The 16,030-nt window shown below is 41.0% G+C and overlaps 1 long non-coding RNA gene across 1 annotated transcript in view; it reads right to left on the reverse strand.

Moving 5' to 3' along the window:
* The window catches only part of LOC128909210 (uncharacterized), a 79,466-nt gene extending 63,810 nt beyond the window's left edge, over positions 1-15,656 (reverse strand). The window contains exons 1-3 of the long non-coding RNA XR_008466281.1: positions 15,525-15,656; positions 6,362-6,448; positions 5,117-5,265 (exon numbers count right to left, since the gene is read on the reverse strand). This is a non-coding gene — a long non-coding RNA (uncharacterized LOC128909210). The remainder of the gene's footprint in view (positions 1-5,116; positions 5,266-6,361; positions 6,449-15,524) is intronic.
* Positions 15,657-16,030: the final 374 nt, after the last annotated feature.

Here is a 16,030-nt window from a genome sequence, read left to right on the forward strand (position 1 = left end):
ATCCGTGGGCCAGAGAGCCAACAAAGGGGACAACAGAGCCTCCAGTTCATTTATCTTTATCCCCTGGGCAAGCGAAATGAAGCCTCCTTCACCATGTAGCCTTCTTTTACTCAATCTTCTCTGCAAACCATTCCCTACCTATGGCCACAGCACATTCAGCTAGCTCAATCCTTTTAAATGGGCTTGAGCAAGTTGATTTATAAACGAATGAACAGTGAACACGGAGAAATAACACATTCCATTGGTGCCATGTCATCCTGGTCCATCATTCATAAAACTTCATGTGCAACCAGACCCTGTCAACAGTCGTGCCTCAGAAAGCGTGCAGGATCAGCAGTCTCTAGTCTCAGAAACAGACAACATCTAAATCCACCACCAATTCAGTAACATCTCTGCCTGAATATGATAGATAAGGATTTCAGGAAGGCATGTCAAAGATAAAAGGAAAGCTACCCCTTGCTCTTGTTTAATTTCCCTTCCAATTTCCTAAAAGGCCTGTTGCGGGAATGACTGTCACCAGAAAGATACAGGGCCCAATTTACAGCCCTTGCACAGAACTGCAATAAGCAGTTGCAGTCTATAATTTTCAAGTAACACCACATTTATGAAAACTGCAACAATCCCTTTTGCCGTGATTTGTGGACTCTGATGGCAGAAGAGCCAACCTCTCTCTCATGCAGCAGAGAGCAAGAAGAGAGAAAGATGAAGAGAAACAAACTGGCTGCTGCCTCAGCATGTAGTCTGCAAAATAAATAAAAAACAGTCTTAAAAAGTGTTAATAAAATATCCGCTAAGAGTAGAAGGGGAGATTAGAGCTGACAAGTTGGCCATAGGGCCTTCTTCAGGCTCTTCCAGTTAGAACTGAGACAAGATGACAAGTTGAGAAACTGAACTATGTTGACATGGCCTGCATTTTCATAAATTTCTTGCTCCTTTTTTATATATTAAAAAAAAATATCTTCAGAATAAAAAGGACAGAATTCAAACAAAGGCCTGTAATACTATGCAGTTCTCCTAAGCATCCTGTACCAAGCTTTGGAACAAATGCAAGGGTAACTGAAAGACCCATAACCGACAGTGCGTTATATTTACGGAGTAATCATCTCTAATTTTTTTCACCAAGGATTCTATTTGAGTGGAAAGACTTGAGCATGAGTTGGATGAGGTCCCAGATCATCCTGCAATTTTTAGGGAGAGCAGTCTTACTACTACAAGAGCGAACCAGAAAATATAGTGGTTAGAGCGTATTATCTTTTAGGCTTTTTTCAAAATCCTATCAGAATCAGCAGAAAAGCTTTCATTAAATCTAATCCCTTTCTGAAAAACAGTTAAATTCTTTCTGAATTGGGATTAAAATTGCAACATTTGTGAAACATTCATGAAGAAAGCAGGGATGCTTTTATAAATGGCTGAAACAGCAAGCATTTACTCCCCTTACACCTCCAAAGAGTCAAACTCAGAGTTCCACATTATCACCTTTTCACTCACTCTGTGCTTCAGGCAACTTTAATGTTTTAAATCTTTAGCGTCTCCTCTTTTTCCCCAAAAAAGCAACTCCATTACTAAATAACTGATAACTATGCCTCTAGTTTTGCTGTCTGGGAGTTTCTTTCCCAATCCAACATTTGGGAACTGGGAGTTCTTCTCTAAATTGCTCAGACGAAGCATAGGTAACATGAGAGATTTTCCAATTACATCATTTTACTTTTATCGTCATCATCATCATTATGATTTTTGTCATGATCTTTTCTTCGGCATTTTAGTTATTACCTAACCGAGCCATACAGTGCAGCACAGCACATAGTCGGCTTTCACATTTCAAATGAGCACAGCCATGCAGAGATTAGAGGTCCAACAAAGAGTTTATCATAAGTGCATCTAGTACCGTTTGTAACCAGCGAACTGCACAACACCAGTACAACTGAGCTGCAGGCTGGCAGGTTACAGAAGTCTTCCTCATGCAGTAAGCTCCGGAACAAGGATGTTTCAAGAGAATGGGGTTTTATTAGCTTCAGTCACACTTTCAGTTGCATCGCGGTTTTGATGTTCCCTCCACCTTCTTTGAGGGGGCAGTGGAAGATGCAAATCTTAATCCCTTCTGAGCACAGAGGGCTTGAAAGGCAATAGAATAAATGTCTTCACCATATTAGGCATATTAGGAAAGCAAGGAATAGAGAGTTTACACCCTTGTAATGAGTTCTGCAATCCTAAACTTCAGCAGAAGAACTTAAGTCATTGGTCCCGCTGGAGAAACCATGCCTGAAAGGGATGACATTTTGACAAGGGCCCTCTTAGAGACCTTTTTGTTAAGGTTGTGTCAGAAACTGCACTCACCTGTGCTGGAGGTGGCCTTTAAAAACTGAGAATGCTCTAGACTTTTGAGAGATGGTAAGAGATCTGGACTTGGTGCCAGCCAGGCTCCTGCCTTGAGTTTCAAGCTCTGGGAAGGCCCCGATCACAGTCCCTTTGCTAGTACTTTAGGCCAATTTCTGCTTAATGAAGTCTAGAGAGATGGTAAATGATTGTCCAAAGGCTGCCAGTTACATACAGTGGACACCTTCTTTGTGCTAGAACATCAGAGGTGCAAAGGGGCAGACCAGCAACAAGCTTTGGCAGCACAGTGACAGTGCCAGACCAAGCAGACCAGGACAGGAAGAGCTCCCTTGCTCGCTGGCTTCAGTCATTTTCTTACCCAAACAACCAAGGCTTCCTCAGACTCTCAGGTGCGACTCTTAATGAAAGAAGTTATGTAAAGGCAGAAAGTTTGATTCACCAAGCCGCCACACTGGCAACACGTTTACACAACTTCTCCACCCAAAATCAAGAGGTTTAACCTGTAGGGATAATTGCACCCCTTTGGCAAGGGCGGTGGAGAGCACTTAAAAAGGCAATCAAAGCAGAGAAAAAGGGAAAGCAACATCATTTTGGATAATTGGAGCAAAGAGGTAATACATATCTCGGTGTCACAGGGGAGATTGGCCAATGCAATATGCATTTATTCTTATCTCAGAATTGTATTTATCGAAGTAAACCATACTTAAGTTAAAAGGAAGCGCATAAATCTTCTCTTATTGTCATCTTGCAACTCACAGCAGCTGCTAATTATATTATAGATCTTCCAGAAGTATGTATAGTAATTACCAGTTTCAGCCACATTATTAGACTTGCAAATAGAGTTTGCTCTTTGCAAGCCTGTCAGGAGCAAAGGGTCAGACCAAAAAGGGGGTAAATCAGCACAGACTCAAGAAACCAAGTGGGAATCTCTAATTGTACGGACCTACTCTGATTTGCACTGGACGAAGCCACCACTTTTAAGACATACACAGGTTTCCTCGCTGAACTCTTTCATTTTGGTGTGCTCAGCCAAGTTACGAGCTATGTCAGGCTTTTCTGAGTGGCTAACTCGTAGCAATTATCAGGGTCTGACCTGGGCCCAAACTCACTGTATTGGAATCAGTGACTGCTCTCTTTAATCTTAAAATCTTTCAGAAAGAAAAATTCATGTTATTGTTCTTAAAGCAGGAGTAAGTTCAAGGCTTCTGAAGTCCGCGAGAAACCCTTGATACTGCATCCATCTGTGGATGAATGGATGCACCACTCTGTCACTGATATAAATTGGCAAAGAGGAAACTTAGTTAAATAACCGGCGTCTGGTTACACTACCCACTTTCTCCATATACCATAGCTGAAGATAAAAAGCGCTATCAGGCATAAATCTTAAGTATTATTTGTATGTGCATACATACATGGGAAGAACCACTTGTATTACTAATTTGTTCTCTATTTGTCTGGGTTTGATATGAACGGAGTACTGACTGGAATTCTTAAACCAACAGGAATTATGCAGGCAAATGACTGAAAGGTTGGCATGCAAGGTAGAGTTTTCAAAAGCATTACGTGACTTACAAGGTGGACTTCCAATATGAAAAGTTATTTTTTTGATAAAGTACTCAAGTCCAACATATTCTTCCACAGAAAATACAGAAGTACTAACATTTTTCTATTCAGAATTAAACTTCCTTCCATTACAAACCCATATGGAATCATTATTCAAATCTCTCGAGGGTGTTTGAGTTTTCCTCAGAAGGGTGGTAGAAATGCAATAGTGACTAAAATAATAGACTAGACAAATTGTTAATATTTTCTGTTACACCAGTTGGGGCATTTAAATACCATGATCTCTTCCCACCTCAAGCACAGCTTATTCTGTGAAGCCACAACAATAAGACACAAGTATTTGCTGACTTTGTGAAATATAAATTGCAAAACATTTTGATACCTTTACTGGAAAGGTTTAACGTGACTCCAAAGCCGTTTTATTAATGAGAATAAGCCATACAGTCATTTAAACAAAGCCATCTTCATATCGCTTCGCAGGTCCAGTCTCTATTCTTGCAAAATACTGAGCTTCCACCATTCTCATTGAGAATAAGAGTTGAAATAAAAGTGGAAAACTATGCCCAGCTGGATGGGCAATGTTTAATGTGTAACACCCTCCTTGGGAAAAGAATCTAAAGAAGAGTTTCAAGATTAATATCCAATTTCCAGGCTTTTACACTACTCGGCAATCACTCAAATCTACCAGTGAGCCAAAGGGAAAGATGAAAAAGCCAAAGGCCACGAACTTGTTTAAACTAGTATAGTGGGTTCAAAGTTTCCTCTAAGATCTTGAGCTATAGTTTTCAGATATCGCTGAAGTAAAAAACCAAGGCAGCCCCACAGATAAGCTCCTATTTACTCTAGATGAACCAAAGAACTATAACGAACCACACTTTGGACCTTGTTCTTAGCCATAATTAAACCTGATTATTTTGGTTACTCACTGAGAAATGACTTCAGTATAACCTTTCAGAAGTGTTTAGGAGCAAAATGAGCTGCAAAAAAAAGAGTTGCTGCTGCTTATGGGGAGAAAGATGGTGGGAAAACACTTATGCCTCCTTGCCAAAGTGGAAGTGCGTTGAAGTGTCTGCAGTCATGATATTCCTGTTCTCGCTGAAAACTTAGTGGGAATCCCACTGACTTTGGAAATTCCAGGAGAGAGTGCTCACAAAGAGAAGCGTATGTGTGAAAGAAAGCAGAAGGAAGAAAGTAGTAATAATGCAGAGTCCTTACTTACCTGTGCTTAGCATCTACAATCCCCTGGTTGTTATACTGTCTTGACGTAGGATTGGTTTTAGTTCTGTTACTGGATGTGATCCAGATCCTTATGTTCCAGCTTTCACCAACGGGGATGCCATTAGGAATTCTTCCTCTCTTTCCAGCCATCTTACAGGAAAAAACATAGTACATTTTGAGGAAGGCAAACCATTTAACTGTTGTTTAAATAAAGCACACTAGAAGTCCATTTTACCACTCTAAAATGTCAGACGCTGAGCCTAATGAAGGTAGAAGAATATTTATTATGCTCCAGTAGTACACAGTTCTTTATGTGACTGCTCATCCAAAATACCAGGTACTGAACACAGGTAGAGCAAAGAGTTTAAACACACAAGGAGAAGTAGCAGAAGAGGAGACAGAATACAGCTAAGTCAAATACAGCTTTTTTGAAAAGTCCGTTTCATTCCCCAATGGCAAAATACAGAACAACTTTTTCCTTTTCTTAGAGAAGACCAAAAGCTTTTTCTCAGTCTGAAAAATATTTGTCTATCAGCTGATGACCTCAGCTGATTAACTGCTGAAATCCTACTCTGCACGTTTACCGCTACCTAGGCTATGACACCTTGTGTCAAACTACTTTTCTCCAGCCTGCAATCCCTTCCCTATAAAAGAGAACTAAACTAATCTTGCTGATAGTTAGGGAAACCCAAAAGCTTTCAATAACTATGAAATAATCTTATATCTGAAGACGAATATCTGTCCTTTGCAGTAAGATGCACAGGATCTCATCACTTGGCAGCTGAAAAATAGTTGTCACAGCTGGGCAGGATCAAGTTCTGAAAAATGTGTGTTGAGCTTCAATACACTGACTCCACGGTCACCAAGAAAACAGTTCAAAACAGGAAACATCTCTAACCCTATGGATTATAGAGATTCCATGTAACTTTAACAAGTGCTTACAGTAAATTTCATTATAAGGAACCTCCACCAATAGCTAGAGCTGTAAACCATTAAAAACAGGGGGTGTGTCACTTGATTTTTGAATCAAGGACCTGTCTTAAATCAATACGAGTGAACTGGAGGGGATAAAGACTGATACATGGACCATTATTTTAGTCAGATCTTACCTTTTTAATAGAAATTTAATACCAACTAAGTCAGTTTTTATACTGTTGGGTCCCACTGCACCGTCCGGGAAGAAAGAGCTGTTATCAGTTCAACAGGTCGGGACTTCATTGTGTATTCTCAGAGGACTGTCACTGACCTGTCCTCCCCGGCCCGGCTGAGCAGCGCAGGTAAACAGCCATCGCCTCTCCCTGTGAGCCGCTCTTGCTGGCAGCTACTCCCAGTTCTGGAAAACAAATTGCAGACCATTATCAGCTCTTCTGGTAATTGCTGCAGGATGGAAACTGAGAGCGCAATAAATCACAACATCATTATACTAAGGCCCAAATGGTCTGGCATATTTTTGCTTAAGATGGTTAATAGAGAAGTGGTGTAGACTACAATGGTAGATAAAAATATCCTATATTGACTAGTTTGCATGTGGGCTTTTTTGTACTTGTTCGTATTATTCACAACATATTTTAAATGAATAAAAATAACCTTGTCTTTAGCTACAACAGTAACATCATTTTGCTTTTTAACTCTGTGGGAAGAAAATCCCGCGGTCTTTAAATATGTGAGCCTTGAACTCTGCACAAGGCATTACATCTATTATGGAGGTACCACACATAATGACTGTGGGCTAAAGGTTGGTGTATTTTCCTTGTTTGTAGTCTGTCTTTAAGGCTAATGTCCAGTGACCAACTATATCTCAGTCTTTACATGGACATCATATTGTTTCCAGCGAAGTTTTTCATACCCAGGCAAAAAGAAGTCACCTGGGCCAAAGTAAAGTTCTCTGAAGCCCAATGTAATACATGAACTTCTAAACTCAGACGTTAAAAGAAAAGAAGCTGCAAAACTTTCAAACAATCGTTAGGTCATGTGAGCAGGAGTTTGATGGGATTTCCCTTGGGATATTCCAAGAACATGCACAATCCCAGGCGCTGAGCCAACAGGATCCAGGCATGTCACTGAGGTGCAAGACAGGGAGGAGTCAGCAGTCGTGTTCAAAAATATGCATTTAATGTTCAGCCAAGGAGCAACATTAACGGCACTTGCGGATTTGCCAAGTGCCCAGGGAAAAGTGCAAGGATGGAGTGGAGGGAAAGGAAATAAATAAAACTGGAAGGGGAAAATGATATATAATAGAATTTTGCTTCTCCCTCCAGTTTCAGACCAGCTCATCAAAGCCAAAAGGTAATTCCACTCATTGCAGTATCTTCCATCTTGTTCAGATTTCACCCATGAATAAGCAACTGGATTTCTACCAGACAACTGGAAACCTACCAAATGCTCAACCCTCTGACACGCTAGCAAAGCTGGAATTAGATAAAACATTCATGAAAGACCCACAGATTTAGTGGATGTGACTTTCATAAACGCTGGTGTTCAGAAAGAGCAGCTTTATAGAAAACATTTGCCCCTAGTTTACAGCCTCTGATGAAACGAGTTTAAAGTACCTCCGTATCAAACGTATCTCCTTTTTTTTTTTTTCCCTTTTTTGATGATGGCATTGTTATTATTTTCATCCAGTTAAAAAAATAAAAGGCTCTGCAGGACTTGTACTAAACAGGTTAGGATTATTATAATCAAATTTTGATTGAAATGCTATTAATGATCTGTCCTGGGAATATAAAGTATGATTTTTGGGTTGATAGCATCTTTGTGATGGAAAGCACATTTTTTTTAATTGGATTCTTGGAGAAAGTACTGTAAAGCTTGTTCAGTTTATGCTTTAATCCAGACTGCCCTGCGCGCATCTATGTGGTTGCAAATATTTAATTATGTTCGTGACTACGTTAGATGTATTTCACAAAGGAAGAAGCCGAGGACAGAGCAGCAGACAAGGTAATCTGCCTCTTTTCAACCAAGAAAGTGCAACGAGATGCTACCACGACCGACAGTAAGCTTGAGGCAGAGGCCAGAGGATCAGCAGTGCCAGACACACCTCCCTCGGGCCATCGGCCGCGGTAAGCAAGGCTGCTCCCTCCCTGCTCTTCAGCCACGAGTATTTTTTCTGACCCTTGCACAGCAATACACCTCCGCTTGGGGAAGAGGCATTAGGCATTTTCTTTCCTGTTAATGTTCACTATTTTGTGGGCTGAAAACAACTGGTACCAGCAAGATGCTACGAGCGGCACTATGTACACTGGTAGTTGCTCTGGCACTGAAACCAACAGGCTCGCTTATCTAAGAGGTAAGGCAAAACGCTGTTATGGAGCGATCCTGATTTAATTGAGAGCCGACAGCTATTTCCATCACCAAGGATTTAGCCGCAGTGTAACTGCTCCTACGACAAGCCGTGTAGCTTTGGACATTGGACGGTTTACCTCCAAATCTTTTACGCTTCGACAGTCCTCCTAATCATGCAGCAAATAAATTGTGGAAGTTCCCAAACGGCATTTTGAAAAATGACAGTTTTACTGCTACCGTCTTTACACGAGCTACTCCAGGGTGACTATTATTTTTGGACTTGTTAGGGTTTTTGATTATTTAAGGAAAAAAAACAGGCTGCTGCTAGTACTCCTAACCCAATAAGCACTGCCTCTTACACACAGACAGTGAAAAACTACTTATGTTATGGAATTGTCAGTAATGGTGGCTCTTATACAACCAGCTACCTACGAAAAATGCAACTTCTGCTGCTGGTGAGACCTAAGATATTATATTGAAATGCAGAATACTTGCTACCACTTTTGCCTTGTTTCAGTGTTACCATATTGCTCAAACTAAATGAAAGTCAAAGCAGAAAAATATGACACATCCAGTCTGAATTTCTGGTATCAGAGAAAATACTGCAAAAATGCACAATTCACAGAACTTCTCTTTCTACAAAACATTTTGCTGATTGCAATTATATCAACAAAAATGCAATTCTTATTTACAGGAGTGGATACTGGCAGGGGAAATGCTAAAACAGCTTTGCTAATTCCAACACAGTCAGATATTCCAGTTTGCCAAATACCTGCATTGATTTCTGAGTGTCTCCCTCCAGCATTACCCTTACGGTGACCATTCCCACTCCTAACGTTACTGATGAAAAACAATTTATTGTGACAATATTCAGCTAAAATCAGCAGTGCCTTTTGGCATTTGGGCTATGTCTGAACTGTAAAAGAACTGCATTCCCTCAATCTACTCATATTCTTCAGCCATGCCCCCGATTCCATTTTAGGCCGAAATCCAGAAACACACCACAACTTAATCCTCTTGCTCTTTTTATTGTGGAAGGAACCCAGGTGCATGTGCTGGAAGGGAGCTTCGACGGATGCCCACGGCGCTAGGATCTCCTGGCACACTACGGCTTTTACAGGCCTTGCAGTACAACCATGGTCTCAGATATGACGGTGATGAGTGCTGCAGAAACCCAGAAGACATCAGCACTTATCAGAGCATTATTGAAGCTGGGGAGTTGGAAGAAGCTGGACAGATTGGATGAAATCTATAGCTGCCATCTAGTTCCAGTTTCTTCCCAGGCAGGGCTATTGCCAACTGTAGATCAGACCAGGCATGGCTCTGTCTGGCCAAGTCCTGAGAGCCTCCTTGGATGGAGATTCCAGGTCTCTCTGGGTTACTTCTTCTGGAGCTGCGCTGCCCTCTTAAATACAGCAGGGCACGGGAGGAGCTGGGTAGTTCAGCAGTGCTCACAGAACCAGGCTTCTTAGCCACAGTCTAAATACATTTACTTAGAGCTGTAATCAGCTAATAAAAGATTTCTAATCTCTGAGCTGCATAAGAGACACGATTCCGTCGACAGTGATTGAAGCATTTATCACTTTACCACTTGTTTTCCCTGCTGAAGAGAATCATTTATCTGCAACGTCACCTGGAGAATGGTGGGTGTTGTCAGAAGATCAAGGTCCAGCATCAGAGTATGTAACAAACATTAACCACTTCATCCCACTTCACTGGGCACTATTTTAATTTCATTTTTTATTGAGCCTGATTATTAGTTTACGACAGGCTGTAAATTATAGAAGAAGCAAACCTAGATCACCTCCTACAGGCCGAAGAGAGAGAAAGCTTTTTTCCTTCACATGAACGTTCCTGCTCCTGAACATCTGTACTGCACTTCTAGTTTCTGCACCTTTAGAGAGCACTGAGTCCAGCAGACTGTTCTAGCTATGCCGAACTGCAATTATTTATGTTAGCGTTAGATCATTATGGAAGACTACCTTCTAACACTCTGAATTTGGGGGTTAACAGCAGGTTTCCCTATATACATGTACCAGCCGGTACAATAGGGCGCTTCAGGAAATCAAATGAAAGGACCCGTTAGTCGTCTGCCCACTTTATGCAATCATCAAACAACCTTTGCACGTGAGTCAAGATTATTTTTTTTATTATTTCTTGGAATCCTTTTCTGTAAAACGGGGTTTATGCAGGCTATTGTAAAACACTGTGGGGGAAAGAACATATTAAAAGTATAATATATTCTCTTTACTGATCATGATCTGAGAGTTAAAGTGTGTTTGAAATACTGTGTTTTGCAATCCAGTCTATGTGATGAGTGATAAGTTATATAGCCATAATAAACAGTAGCGATACACAAAATGTATTACATTCTGTACAGCCCTATTTGCATTGCAAAAATCCCTATTTAGATTACAATGAACTCTAAATTACAGAGTAAACAAGTTTTGGCTACATCTTGAGGCCCAGCAGGGAGGAAGGTATCACTTGCCACCCCAGCAGAGGAATGCTGTTTACATCCAACTGGACTGAACTTGGAGACTTCACGGCTTTAACACACGAGGGGCTGCAACCAGACGCCCTCAGTCTCCATGCTTAGTGGTTTTTACTGGACGGCTGTAGGCTCCAAACTCAACATCAGAAGCTTTCAGCAGCGCTTAGCTTTCCCAAAAGCGGTTAGGGCTCAGGGGATTAGGTTGAACATAGCCCACCTTTGAGTCAGCTTGCTGGGCAGCAGACAGCTGGGTCACTGAAATGAAACACTATTGTCTGCTTTCATAAAGAAACAATTCTGTGAATCCATTTTGGACTAGTAGTAGATAAGGGACAACAGGATATTTGCTTTAAACTTTCTCTTGTCTTATGGAGAGAATCTTCGAAATGGAGAGAATCTTGCGAAAACATCACAAGATTCCAGCGACTCAGATCACCTTGACCTCTCTCAATCTGTGCGTCAGCTTGGGCACGGTTCAGGCTACGATAATTGTTTTGGTTGATGATCTCTTCTTAGAGTAGTATTAAGAAGACGGTCACTTTCTGATATCCAAACATTAGCAAGTCACCTATGCGGATTTGACACCATTATAAACTCTTCTATGCTCTAAGAGGGGTTTTTACAAAGTTCCAACTTTATGCTTCCTGTCATTAAATAGCACAAGGCTATTAGGAGTGAGATAGCATCAATGCTGATGATGTCAGGATGACAACAGTGTGTCTTTTTTTGATCTGACAGGGTAAGATCTGGAAGTGGCACAGATTGCAAACCGCAAGCAGAGAGGGCTTGCGTTAAACTCTGCTCTGGAGGCTCCTCTGTATTTGAGGCCGGTTGCCACCTAGTTTCACAACCCACAGAATCTGGAAGATCCCATTTCTTTTGGACAACCAGCTTCCCGCAGCTTTTATTCACTTGTTTCCACCACCACCAACGTAAAATACTCTTCTTTCCTGTTGAATATCATGACCCATGTTTCATGCAGTGATCTCTCGGGAGTCCCATCCTCAAGTTATCCAGAAACTGTAGGTGGTTCAAAAGGCATCAAGTCTCTTCTCAGCTATAGGTCCCTTTGGAGAGCCAGACCGTACCAGACCAGCAACTCAGCACCTGCAGCACGCACTGGAGTAAAGTTCTGCCTATCTGCAAGATCTCGGATCACCACAGAGCGAGCCACACGCCATATGACCCAAAACATTCGAGCTCCAACCCATTCCATACTCAAGACTAGGAACTTCAGTGTCATTCAAAGACACTTGACATAGGAATTTCTTCCCTCCCTTTGTCCAAAATAGCTTAAATTAGTTATTCTTCCAGATATGCTGCAATTTTCTTCTCTGGAGAAATGAAAAAGAGGCAGGAGTGTCTTCGAAAGAGAAGGAATTGTTAAGCAGGGTAGGGCATTTTTCTTTTTTACTTTGGTGTATATTATTGATACGACTGCTGCTTTTTGTGTTTAACCTTAAATTATGACCAATGAGGAAGTGCTGGGTTTTCGATACTTGCTATAAATCAGCCCATATAATTTAGATTTAGGAACCTAACTTCGAATGCTCATTTTTCTACAAATAATTTCTATAAAAATTGGAGCTGGGATAAAAGCTTGACTGACCAGATATGATTCCTGTTCTTTGGAATGAAGTAGAACATTCCACCTCCCACCTGTGCGCTCATGGTGCTTTCTTCTGCATCCTCCCATTTACTGTTTGAATGGGGATCTGAAGTGCAGAAGAGGTCTAAGCACATGAATGCAATCAGTTTAAAAAACAAAATAAAGGGGGGAAAAAAAACAAAAACAGGTTTGGCGCATAACCTGAGGTGTATCTATGCAATAAGCAGGCACCAGAATCTCCTGGTTCAGGTGACAACAGAAAAAAATAAAACAACTTGTTAAAACATAACCTGAAGCAGAAGTTTCTAACTCCGTGCCAGATGTGGTACATGCTTGAGCAACTCCTTTCAATTAAGCTATCATCCCAGAGATCCCTCGTGGGTGGTATGGCTCCGTACTGTCCTCAGTGTGGGCTAGGTGCTCTACCACATGCCTTTGCGCTAATTATTATCTTCACTGTCGTCTGTGTTCATCAAGAAGCCATGCTTTCATCATCTCAGCACCCACTCCTGCAAGGCAGGTAGGACACACGGTGGAACTGGATGCCTCAGCGACACGAACAGCCAAAGCGAGGAAATATGCTTATCACAGCACAGCCTGCTCTTCTGAATTTGTCCCGAAGTTTCTTTTCAGATTCCCTCATGAAGCAGGTATGTGCCACCAGGGACTGCATAAACCAGCAGTTCCCAAGTCAAAAATGAATTTTCCATGCATTGGATTTTTAATGTCAGGGACAGGATTTCTTAGCAACTCCTGTACTCCTTGGCTACTCATTCCCCATCTGTTGAAGGCAATGGCAAAGTAACAGAACAACAGACTTTATTTTGTCTTGAAAATCAGGAAGACTTTCTGGCTGAACAAGCTTTTCTCTGCTGTCTCTAGGAACAAATATCAAAATATACCTAAAATATAAAAACCAAATCAATTTTACTCCTTTTCAGTGGAGAGCAAGGAAATCGCCTTTTCTGATTTCGACCTTCTTCCAGTGTCACAAACCCATCAGGCCAAGTAATCTCCTAAAAATTTACCACGTGTTCCAATTGGAACCTGAAAATGAGCTTATTTTCTGTTTAGTCTGAGTCCAAAGCCACAGAATGAAGCTGATGTTCAAGGTACCTGAATCTGGAACCTCTCAAAATGTGAAGGGTTTAGGTCTGTACTTGTAGTGTTGTTTTCTGTTCCATTTCTAATAAAAGATAACTTGAAAAGTAAGGATTAACGATTTATGGGGTAGTAATCTTTAAAAAGCTCTGCATCCAAGGTATTAGAAAGCAATATAAATTCTTTTGTGGAAATGTAAACGGTATTTAAATGTAAGTAGGTATTATACCCAGTTGGTTAGATGGGGACAGTGAGAAGTCTCTGACTGGCTTTTCTGGGAATCAGATAGGTCCCTAAATCATTAACTTAGTATTAAATCATCTTACAGATATAAATAAATTGAGGGACTTATTGAAGGATGTCTTGCAGAACATAAGTAGTTTCTAGATGAATGACTCAGAAGATCAAAGTCATGGAAGACACCCATTTAATTAGGGAGGAAAGTCTTGAGCAAATCTGTAACAATACCTTTGCCAGGGACAAAACTTTTCCTGTATGCCCTCCAGTTTCAGCTACTTGTTCTGGAACACAATTGCCCCAAACTACCCTACAAACACTGAAATGATGCTGAAAAGCAGCTGATCTAGGAATCCTCCTCCTAATTCCAGAACACTGCAACCATCAATAAATATTCAAAGGTTTTTTCTACAGTACACATTATCCAACAGAACAGGCTTGCCATCAGAACCTAGCCTTATGCAAGTCAGCCTTTAAATTCCACGACAACCTTACCAGCTCTCCCCTTCAGCTGGCAAAGTGGCCCACGTCCGCAGCACAGTTCAGCGCAGTAATTGCGTGGCTGCTTTGTCTCACAGATGATCTCTGTCTGGCACAGTATATTTTCTCATGAGATAATCAATCATGTTATTAAGGAACAACTCATCCTTGATGGCTTATTCAGAGCTAACCAGAAACCACAAAATTCTTTCGCCATTCAAAAATATGCAGCATTTTCTTTCCTCTCTAGACAGCCAACGCATTCTAGCTGATACCTGAGGCAGGGCAGTTAGACTCACTTTCCAGTGAATTTTCAGAAATTAAAAAACTGAGGCATTCTTAAAGTCAACACCCAAAACCCCCCTCTTTGTATTTCTGTATTTTGCATGAACTAGGAAGTCTGGCATGTCGGTAAAGAGAAAATGTTATTCATTCTATGAACTAATGTTTCCTCTGTTGTAGTTATGAATTTCGTAGGTGTGTCTCCATTACAGAGTGGAAAAATCATGCCTCACTTTTATACCAGCTGACCTTATTTCAGCGATTTATAACTACGTTCACAAAGGATTGTTACTGTTGGGTTTAGTACCCTGGCAATTGAAAAATGAATATTCTCACTGCTGAATTCTCTAGTTACACATACTTTGTCCATTTTGTTCACTCCCATTGCAAGATCTTGTTTTGCTGATCATTCACCCTGCATCCACGTTGGACAGTCTCTAGGTCTCTTCTGGAGCAGAACAACCAGACTGCGCTAAATCTCTGCAGTGGTTTGGTTCTTTGATCTCTCCAGGATCCAGCCGCTATAATGTGCTGCTTATAATTTTCAGTGGCTATCACAAAATTCATCTGAGAAATCTGTTGCAAAAGGGGAAGTTCAAAAATTAACTGCAATTTGTTAAAATCTAGTGCATGACTGCTTGCAAAGGGACTTCCTCGGATCTGCCTGCTAGCAATACTTTGGAATCTATTGTTTTCATGTGAAGATGACATTAATATAAACTCAACTGTTACTTTCCCACAATCCAATTAATTTTGTCAAGCAATATACAAAGTTTCACTTTCCTAAAGCGCAGAAATTAAATAATGGAGGATGTTTTATATGGCCAAACTTTCAAGCCCTTTTCCAGGCAGCACTTAGCTCAAAAATTCTCTTCTCAGCAATAAATATTTTATGGCAAACAAGGATCTGCACTGAGAACTAACCCGAGAAACACGTGGTCCAGCAGAAGCGGATCATTTTTTGCTGCTAAATTTGGTGTCATCGTAGGACTGCTGTACATCTTCTCTCCTGCTCCCTCTCACGTTGGCCCATTTTTCTTTCATTCAGGAAATGTGTAAGTTACCCTCACCTGAAAACTGACAAACATGACAATCTGTTGGACTGGCTTTTCCTTTAAAAATCACATCTACTGTTGTCCCCCCCCCGCCCCATCCTTCACTAGAAAGTTGATTTGGATTTTCTAGTAGAGTCAGAGTCTGAATGAGAGATCATTCAACAAAATTACGGTGGGCTGTCGACTGTCTGGACTGAGCACGTTTTGCTGAAAAGCCAGTGGTACCAACACCAGCAAAAACCAGGAGAATCTCAGCAGCGTTTAAGAGAGTATGATGAAGACAACTGAGATGGGACTCGAATATAGTCTGTGCCAAGATTGGACACAGATTACTGTGATCTTTTTCAATCACGTTTTCACTCCTCATCTCTCTAG

The sequence above is a fragment of the Rissa tridactyla genome, chromosome 4 (assembly GCF_028500815.1).
Source record: "Rissa tridactyla isolate bRisTri1 chromosome 4, bRisTri1.patW.cur.20221130, whole genome shotgun sequence".
NCBI lineage: Eukaryota > Metazoa > Chordata > Aves > Charadriiformes > Laridae > Rissa > Rissa tridactyla.